General features: G+C 40.1%; 1 pseudogene; it reads left to right on the top strand.

Moving 5' to 3' along the window:
- Positions 1–4,490: 4,490 nt before the first annotated feature.
- LOC110498120 lies at positions 4,491–7,308 on the top strand (annotated as a pseudogene).
- Positions 7,309–11,014: the final 3,706 nt, after the last annotated feature.

Below are 11,014 nucleotides of genomic sequence, written 5' to 3'. Positions count from 1 at the left end.
GCTTGGCTAAAAAACAGTCCTGCACTTCTTATAAATCATGATTTGCAGCCACCAGGTTAGAATGTAATAAACACATTTCAAATCACACTCTCTCAGTATTGGTCAATTAAATCTTACACAACAATCATCTTATAAGCAATTCAAAACTAGTTTTTCTAACTGAAAATCAACTAAAACACATGTAAAAAAATATATATATATATATAAGGTAACATAGTTGTTTTGTGCATACTCTCCACACAAGTGAAAGTTATCCTAAACTTTTCATAGTGTAGAGAGAGAGAGAGAAAGAGAGAAAGAGAGGAGTGTGACCTGCAGTCATATAATCCGTCAACATTTGTCCCAGTCTGTAGACTAAACACGCTATCATTACACACAGCCTTACACAGAGCTTAGGGGCCCTGGAGGGATTCTCAAGACATGTTTATTAGCCCAAGACACAGTGTACACAAGTCGTCGGCTGTACATTACAGTAAACACCATTTTTTATGCTGATTTATAATTAGGGAACTCAGCAGGCACAGCTTAGGGGGAAGACAACAGGTGACGTGACAATGTACTTAGGACATGACTGCTCTCCGATGATCTTACCACCTCCCACTTCCCTCTCTGGATTCCCTTCCCCTGGCTAGAGCTGAAGGCTGTACAGGAACAGGAACCTCAGTATGTTTTCTTTGTGAATTCCAACAGTGTCTCACTGTACGAGTGGTGATGCAGGCCTACTACTCTAGCGCAATTCCCTCAAGGGTATGGGTGTGTTTAATCTTTGTGATTTTACATTCGACAGTGTAGGTTGCTTCTGTGACATTATATATTAAGAAATATATGGGTGACTCCTGAGTGGCTGGCCTCTGAGCTGAGAGAGTGTTTTGCAAGGACAAGTGAAAACAGGATGCAAGCCAAGCTTGGCCCTTGATTGTGCTTGTGTGCTCCGTGCGACAAACATTCCAGGGAGTGCTTAGCGTCAGCTGTTTACATTCATGACAAGATACTCAGTCTCAAGTATCTGCTAAGCATCAGGACCTTGAGAGAGGGGCAACATCACGGAGGTCAACAGAGAATCGGACACCCTGGAGATACATTTGCATTGAGTTGAGAATGTTAGACAACAACATGGCAAAAATGAGTCTCTGTTCTTGGGACAAACCGATCCTTCTAATTGTGAGAGGTTGCTCTGTTATTTGGAGTGAGAGGAAAACACTGTCTAATGGTTTGTGAGTAATTCAACCACAGGTAGTGACAAACACTACAATTAATGTTCGGCAGCTGGTATGGCCTGTTTTAAAACCATCTCACATATTGAAAGAACTAAATGGGACAAAGTAATGTGAAGAAACCCTTATTTCTGTAAAAGTAAGGCCTTTTGTTTAGTACTTGTGTATATGGAGTCAATTAATAAAATAAAGTGTCACTTGAAAAGGGTCTGAATTGTCTGAACTGAGGCAGCATGGGTAACTTACTACAGTAATAACACTGTCCCTATCGGTGCATATCAGCAGTTTCCATAGGCATGAATACCCTAAGAGAACAATCTCCCTGAGACTCATTCAATCAGATTACCATTAAATGACTCCACTGTATTGGCCTGAAAACCATTCACAAAACACACAGCAATAAACACTCCGCCCTTTGAATAATATAGGATCATTTGCGCCTGTATGTGCCACCGAAACGACTGTTTTCTCTCCCACCTCCACCCCGTCCATTGTGAATCCATCAGATAGAGGCTGACAGAAGCACCCACCTGTCTGGAGGCTTTGCAGAGGAGATGGATCCTGTGCATTTTGAGCAACAGATAACCCCTAGTGAGGGTTCGTATTGATCCAACGCTCCACTGCTTCTTTGTGAGAGCAGCAGCTCTTTCAGATAAAAATGGGGGAATTATTTTTTCTCTTGAAAAAAAAAAAAAAGCTTTCACTGTTCCTACACGAAAAACATTCACTTAATTTAACACTCCATTGCTTTTGAATATAAATCATTGTGGTTGTCTCCCTCCTGTACACGAATGCGACATATAAACATTATCATCTGACTTTAGGCATTAGAAATCATGTAGTGAGAAAACAGCTTGATACATTTCTAACTCTAACTATTTATTTCCTCAACATTTGAAATAATCTATGGAAAAAAACACACTAGCAGTACACTTTAGGATGTATACCTGTCCTTTCCCTATAGCTTTTACTGATCATTATGCTATTTGTCACTGTTACCAGGTAGAAGTCACTGGCACCAGTCTCCCTGCCTATATAGTATCTCACTGAGCCACGCATGGCGCTGATGGCGCTCCCAGGGACTAGAATAGCCCCTGCCTGGGCTGACTGACTCTGCATTGTTGGAAAATGACCAGTAAGTAAGCATTTCACTGTTAGTCAGCACCTGTTGTTTATGAAGCATGTGACAAATACAATTTTATTTGATTGATTTCATCTCATTCACAGCCAATAAAGAGCCACACTAATGAGCAGGCCGGCCGGCCGCCCTGCATGCTTCCATTAAGCAGTGCTGTGATTCATCCTCGGTTCTGCAGGAAATCATCATGCCCAATGCATTGTGGGTCCAGAGATGAACTGATGAAGTCTTTTTATGGTATCAGGGAGATTTGATCTATCTCTCTCATTGTAAAGTACATGTGGTCTACTTGAATTAATATTGAACATGTTATATCATATTTAAAAACCTTGTTTTCGTGTGGGTTTTCACAACCTCTGTTATTAATTTATTCAGCTGTATACTAATCAATTGGAAGTGTATCTGCTGATCACTACCAAATAATATTTAATAATGTAATAATCAATTGGAAGTACATCTGCTGATCACTAACAAATACTATTTAATAATAGGCCTAGCCCACAGATTGCACTGGATAAGGCTGTTTTTATGGCTATACGTCAATATCATGCTCTTAATGCATTCAAAACATCAGGGTAAGATTCAATGTTGTGTATATAACCAAAAGTTCAAATGAATACATCCTGGAAAGAATACCCGTGATACATCTATGTGCGTCAGCCTCTTGATGCTCTACCCAGTAAAGTATATCTGATAAGGCTTAATCAGCACAGGGTTGTCATGATAAAGCATTTCATCAGTATCTCTGTCTCGAAGAAGAGCCTCACTGTCTGCTCCAAGGATGGGAAATGAAGACTCTCTCTCTCTGTCTCGCTCTCTCTCTTTCTCTCTCTCTCTCTTTCTCAAGTCTGAATCAGTAGACACTTCATAAGTCTCAGGCAAAGGCACGGGTGGGGGAGGGTCTCAAAAGGGTAAGTGATTGCCCTCTAGGGGACGAGGGAAAAAGCAGTCGAGCCTTATCGTCCCCAGCCTCCAATAGCACTGCTGGCTGCCACCCAGAGCCCAGAGCCCGTCGACGGGGGTGCAGCCTTAGCCGAGCACTAGCAGGGAGGGAGACCCACGCTGTAGTACTGCTGCCTCTTGTCACAGCAAACTCAGCAGGGAGGGAGGGGGGGAGCCCATGAGCTGCACATCCTAATGTTGGTGTCAGAGGATGGGGTTGGTGCATGCATCCTCCTAGACGGGTCTCAAGACAGACCACATCAACAACATGCTGAAAATAAATAGGGTCCACAGGTTACTGTTTATAACACTATAATAGATAGTTGGTTGATTGAACTATTATCCTAATAAGTAACATTTTTTTAATCATGGTTATAAATTGATAAATATGAGATGGTGAAACAGTGTTTACAAAAGTATTGTCATTCTAAAATCAACAGAAGGTGCCTGGCTCATCCTATTATAAATTATATGTATTAATGAGATTAAAGGCAATTCATTTAATTTAATAAACAGCAAAATTTAGGCATTCAGACAATTAAGAGACAAGAAACACTTAATACAGACTGTAAAGGTGTGATACTATTGTTGCCATGTAATAACTGCCATGTAATAACTGTGAATTACAGTACCCCATTGCTAATCAAGGCTACTGATATCCATGTGCCACTGAGGACACAATGTATCCAGTCCGCGCGCTGGCTGTAACAGTGTCCAAGCGCCACCTTCAGTGTATCCAATAAAATTAAAATAAATAAATAAAAAAACAACTGTAAACTGATACATTTTTCTAAGCGTGTGTGAGTCAGATACATTATTACTAGGCTACAGCGCGTCTCTCCTAGTCTTTCCATTCTGATACTCTGACTAAATTATTTTAGCACAGCTAAAACATAAAATAAAGAGAGTTTTATAATTTGCTCTTCTCATTGCTCGTTCATCTTCAGAGGATTGTGAGCTAAGTGTATGTTTAAAATGCCTGCTTCGCGCAGCATGCGTCCGGGCCATAGACATTAAGGTCCAGACAACGTACCACACGACCCACCTCCAAATCACACCTCCAATGAGAGCTAGGGAGGGCGGAATAACGGGTTAAGGCACTGTATGGAGTCTTTTGGGCGGAGTGGAGGGGACGTGATTGGATACTTATCAATGACGTAATGGACATGAAAAAGCTAATAACTAGTTAAGAAGGCAGTTTGTAACTCTGGAAAAGAGACCAGAGCTTGGGACACGGAGGACGTGGACACATTGGCGAAGCGAATACAGAGATTTGGCAGTGGGCTCTTAGACACTGCAACGTCTGGGGGAAGATAACTTTTTAAACAGGACCATGGTGCAGCACACCGACAACAGCGAGACGGAGGGCACCATGTCCAGGGAAGCTACCGATTCCGAGGAGAGTGAATTTATTGCTTGCAGCCCAGTGCAGATAAACCCAGACTGGTGCAAGACAGCAACCGGTCACATAAAGAGACCAATGAATGCATTCATGGTTTGGTCCAAAATTGAAAGGAGAAAGATCATGGAGCAGTCCCCGGACATGCATAACGCCGAGATTTCCAAAAGGCTGGGGAAAAGATGGAAAATGCTAAAGGACAGTGAAAAGATTCCCTTCATCAGGGAAGCGGAGAGGCTCCGGTTAAAACACATGGCTGATTATCCCGATTACAAGTATAGACCCAAGAAAAAACCAAAGCTCGACAGTTCAAAACCATCAGCACAATCTCCGGAGAAATCTTGCAGCAAAATGGCAAAGACTTCCGGTAAAAAATGCTCCAAAATAAAGACTAAGACCCATTCTAAATTGTCTCACCGCTACGGGGATGACTGTGTGTTCCCAAAAGTTACAAAGACGGTTAAAAGTGAACTCACAGATGATGATGACGATGATGAATACGAGGAGGACTATCCTATGCGGATTAAACAGGAGGACGAGGAGCAGATGAGGCCGTATAATGTAGCAAAAGTTCCCACGAGCCCAACGTTGAGCTCCTCGGCTGAGTCCGAGGGAACCAGCATGTATGAAGACGTACGGAATGCGGCTCCGAACAGACTGTTTTACAATTTCAAAAACAGTACTAAGCAGAGTACAATGTACCCAGCATCCGCCTCACCAGCATCTTCTAGGTCAGTTTCAACATCTTCCAGTTCCAGCGAGGACGCGGACGACTTGCTTTTTGACTTCAGTTTAAATTTCGCCCCGAACGCTCAAGGGCCGGAGGTGGGCAACCCGAATTCAGGAAATCTCTCCCTCTCTCTTGTGGATAAAGATTTGGACTCATTCAGCGAGGGCAGTCTGGGCTCTCACTTTGAATTTCCAGACTATTGCACACCAGAACTCAGTGAAATGATAGCAGGGGACTGGTTGGAGGCGAACTTTTCTGACTTGGTGTTCACATATTAAATTGAAAAGATCCGACTTATAACAGAGAAGGATCAATTAAATGATGTCCTGTTCAAGTTGTTCCTATAGCCCTGCCTCCTCTGGTTTCTAGAGGTCGGTGGAGGAGGCAAGGTGAGGTTTGAGGAATTAGATGCTTATGAAGCTGGTACTGTAGCAAAAAAAGTCTGCAAATGTTTTTCCGGCAGAATGACAGGGTTTTATGGATTTTTCTGTGGTTCTAAAATTACTGTTCAACTAAAACGGACCACAAAGGGAAAAATCTGTGAACTTCTATGCATCTTATCCTCTTTAAACTGCAGGGAACTGAAAACGTAGGACTGTGGACTGACTCAAAGCAAATCCGTGAACTGACAATGTTCAGGATGTTACTTTACAATGGTTTTATGTCATTTCTATATGCCGCAAACATTTTTGTTTTGTAACTGATTCCGTTTACCTCCTGATTTGAAAATGAAGCAGTCTAAACCTCTTCAGAATACAGGTGCGGAGGAAACATTTTGATACATAACAGACCTCATCTTTTTAAAAGAAAAGTAAAATATTTTCAGGCATATTTTTGTACAGTTAAAAGGGAATGTTCTTACTGTGCTTTCAGTGAGTTTCAGGCACTTCTTCCCATTATCATTTGTTTTCGCATGCAAGGAAGTCCTGGTTTTAAGGATTAAGTTAAATTAAAACTTGCATCAAAATGCCTTGTGGATTTTAAGATTTTGTACAGTTGTAGAGCAGATTTGTTAAGTATTTGTAGACGATAGGCTACAAGGGCATCATGGGGAGAAACATACCTCAGTGATGGGATTAGTTTCAAGATTGTATATGTACTGTAATATAGTAAAGTTAGGAGTTTATGTATATCATACTCGTGATATGTGGATGGGTCCCAAATCGCAGGTGTGAAACTGGATTTTGGTATTTTTTATGGCACATACTGTTTTTTTCCCCCCTCATTTTTTGTGCAATATATACTCTTAAAATACAGGCCATCTGCATTTTGTAGCAAGTGATGGAAAAACAGCCTTGAGCACTGTCAATATCATCATTACCTGTCATGATGCTGAACTCTGCCTCCACAGAATATAGACAAATCAGCTGGAACTGATACAAAATTACTTAATATGGCCATGTGGTGTGATGCATTTAAAAGGCAAAACAAAGATACCAATTTGAGTGTTATTTGACTCAGTTTGGATATTGGGCATATCCAAAACATATCTCAACCAAACTGTGTAAAACTGACCCCAAAATTCTGGGGGAAAAAAGAGAAGTACTGCAAGGGGCATACTTTAATGTGGGTGGTCTGGCATAAGTCAAGCAAGCAAAAAATAACATTCCGTAGTCCTGTTTCATGAAATGTTTTATTTCAAACTGAAGACTGCCTTCTTTTCTTAAACATTAACCATAAACCTGTATTTTTGTTTCTTGCACTTAAGACAGATATTGTTTATTTTTATGTGGGTCTTACATATGAAGTCTGTTTGAGTACAAGGTTTGGAACATGACCTAATTATATGCCAGGAAAACGTTAAGGTTCATGGCAGTAGTTATTTCACATTCCAAGTATGAATCTCTCTTTGACTCATCTTTTAATAAACAAGTACATACCACCATCAACTGTCCTTTCAGTTTGTGAATAATACAGTATGTATTGTTGATCTTGAAAAGGGGTCATAACAGAAAATGTTGGATGCATATTTTTGTCAGTACTGACAGCTTTATGGCCATAGAAAAACATCTTAATTGTATTGCATGGGAACACTTTTTCTTACAATGTGCATATTGCATAGGAATAATGATGATGAGTAAATAACATTGCATATTGGCTGAACTTAACTGAAATGGCCTCAAACTGATATGTGAAATCGCATTGAATAAAACCAACAGGTACACATGCAAACTACAGTGTTGAAATATATTGCATATAAAAATGTGTATTCCAATTCTCCCGTTACTTGCATAATGTGGCTGTAAGGACACCGTAGCTTTAAGAAATTGAAAAGCGCGCTCCAACACGCTGAGCAATGTGATTGGTGAGATTGTGCTTCCTCATAAACGGTGTTGGTAACCAGAGACGCCACTCACAAGCCCCTTTATACATCAGTTCTCTCAGCATGTGTGCCTGCCTACTGGCTCCCCTGTCTATGCCTGATTCGGAATTACCATTCTGAGCTAAAACACAACATCTCATCCTAGACCTAGAATAGAAATGATTACATTCCAAGAGGTGAGTATGAACAGAATGCGCGCCACTGCGTGTGTCAATTCAACAGGTGTTTATCATTGCTTGTTTACCAGACAAACTGAAATAGGTTCTAACGCATTGGCGTATCTGTTATAAACTTGTCATGTTATCTTCACAGTTTAATTGGTAAACAGATATAGAAGGATGAGGGAAAGCTGCATATCAGTTATTTATAGGCCTTATGTCAAATATGGATATGGATTTACGAGTGCGTAATAATAGCAACTACATAATAACAAGCCTCACTGATGACTGACTCCCCCTCTGTAAGGAGAGAAGTAACGATATTCAGAAATACACGTGACTTGAAGGTCGAGCAGTATAATCAATAACAGGCTGTTTGTTGGCAGTAACAGAGATTAAGAATAAAGTTCTGATTCAACTAAAACTCCACATGAAATATACTCTGTAGGATTTATTCAATATAAACAGAAACATGTACTGTCAGTCTGGCATGAAATAGTGTGTGGCTGACAATAAGGGTAGCAAATACATAGCATGATTGCGCTGTCGGTTGATGAATAAGTGATCACAAATAAGAGCGGTACAGTCGTTTAACTGCATAGGTTACTTCAATTGAAACCAAGGGGAAAAAATGCCGACTCTTTCTAAACAGTGTATGCAATGTGTACCTAAACCATCATTCAAATGTTATTGGTCACATAAGACAATAAGGCGGTCTTCATTATCCATACACATAGCGCACAACATGATATGAACGGTGAAAGATATTATGATCAATAATAAAACAAATTTGTGATGACATTTGTTGGTTTCTCCCTTTCACAATGTAGACTGGCGTCTGACATGGATGATTGTTAAACCATGGAGATGCTGCCTTTGTCACCACCGAGAACAAGTGGGCACAAGTCGTCACCGGTAACCTATCAGAAGTCAGGATGAGCCCTGCATGGCTAGAAATGGTCTGTGCTCATCACACCAATAGAATTGAATGATTAATATTTGCCATGCGTGACTGCACAGGTTTATCCCTGCCATTAAGTCAGTTTGCAAATTTGTAATAAAACATTGATCTATTACTTTACCTGACCTATTGGTCAATGTTACTAATGGATTCCGGGACAATTCCCAATAGAATATGAATATTGATTTCGTGTTCCTCTGAAATATCCGCTTTGGGCTAATGCCATTGGTACAAGGTGAAATTAAATTAGTGACTGTTGAAATTTTCCTTCTATTTCCTCCTTAAATAAATACATGGAAATCTACCCTAGTCAAAACATCCTATAGGATCAGTGATTTTTCCCATAGAATCCTTTAGGAAGCTCACAATCCTATAGGGTTTGGTGTCACCTCTATCAGAACCCTATTGGAATCCAATTGGACAAATGTATTCTTATTTTGCTTAATTGAACTAACTCAATTATAGTTTGTCATTTGTTCCAGTACAATACAAAAACATGAATTACAACATTTTCGTTGATCGGAAACAACATTTTGGTTTTATTCACCACCTCAATATGGGAGTGATTCAAGGCTGCAAGTTAATTTGCAGTAAGACCACCTGTAAAATATATATATTTTTTAACAAGACAATAACTTTAGTTATTTTGTTTTATTCCGATTCATGCAACTTCTTGTCTCTGAAAAATACATTACAATATGACATACAATCCTAAAAACAATGTTACAATCAAAAAATATTTTGGAGGGTTTCCCAGAATACATAGCATCTTTACATAGCTCATATGCAAATAAAAAGTACTAAGCTATATGGAATTGTTTTAAGATGGTCATACCAAGGATCATATTGCTATTCGCTATTGCTATTTAGAATTTTAAAACCCCTTGAAGTATAAAAAAAAACAAACGCATTGAATAACAGATTCACTACATGGAAAAACAGATAGTCCCCCCCCCAAAAAAGTCTAAAATAAGTTTGTACTGAAGTGTCTGTCCTATATCTGAGAGACATAAGATGAGGGAAAATGTGCTTTTTTTAGTTTTTAGTTTTTTAACATGTATTGAACCTTATTTGTGTCACTAAAGAGTCTCTATATATACAGTACTTCCATAAATGTTTTCAACTGGTACTGGGGACCTTCATACGAGTCGTGTGAGTCCTACATGTTCGTGAGAGTCTCACCTTTACACAGAGGGGTCATATTAGTGTGCAGCCCAAACTGTTCTGACGCTACAGACAGAAGTTGGCAGATCGGCTGTCCTGACTTCAGACAAGTCCCAAGGCGCTTGCTCTTGTGGGGGTCGTGGAGCAACACAGAGAACACCATCGTGTTCGTGAGTCTCTATATTTCCATAGAAGGGTCATAATAGTTCTGTAAGCCAAACCGTTCAGACTTTACAGATGATTTTGTGAGAATACCGATTTTCAGGACGTCTCATGGTCTGACAAACACAGTGGATTGAGTAGCATTCAATGCAAAGATAACAGATACTGTATCTGTAGCTTAAATTGACTGATTTTTATGGGAATATTTGTATTATGTTAATTCGATTTCTGAGAGGGTGCGGACATCGACCTTAGAGGGTTATTATAGTATGGTCAGCTATACATATAAAAAAGACAATGTTCCTTTTACCCTCTTTATGTTGATATAGGGAGAGGAAAAGAAAAACCTAAAGATAATCAGACCCCCTCGCCCCCTAACTCCTTTCCTCCCAGGGGTGTACCACCCCCTCTCCCTCTCTACCTGCCTCCCTCCCCCCTCTCTCCCACAGAGCTGTCCCCCCACCCTCTCTCCATTCCTAGAAGGTGCTCCTTCCCATCTTTCATCTCTCCCTCCTGGATGTAACTACCAGTTCCCATCTAGTGACCTCTTGGCACACCTGATTCTGGTGTTGTAATTTTTTTAAATTACCTGTGTCACATTAAGATTACATCTAATTATTAATCTAGCCCTGTTTGGCTGAAATGCTACATCTCGCAGCTGTAATCGCTGCCAAAAGTGATTCTAACATGTATTGATTCAGGGAGTTGAATACTTATCTAATCAAAATATATTAGTGTTTCATTTTCCATTAATACTTTCTGAAGGCACTGTTGTCACGTCCGTTATAATGATTGGACCAAGGCGCAGCGTGCGTAGAGTTCC

This window comes from Oncorhynchus mykiss, chromosome 19 (assembly GCF_013265735.2).
Source record: "Oncorhynchus mykiss isolate Arlee chromosome 19, USDA_OmykA_1.1, whole genome shotgun sequence".
Taxonomy (NCBI): Eukaryota; Metazoa; Chordata; class Actinopteri; order Salmoniformes; family Salmonidae; genus Oncorhynchus; species Oncorhynchus mykiss.
This window is presented reverse-complemented; position numbering and strand designations above follow the sequence as displayed.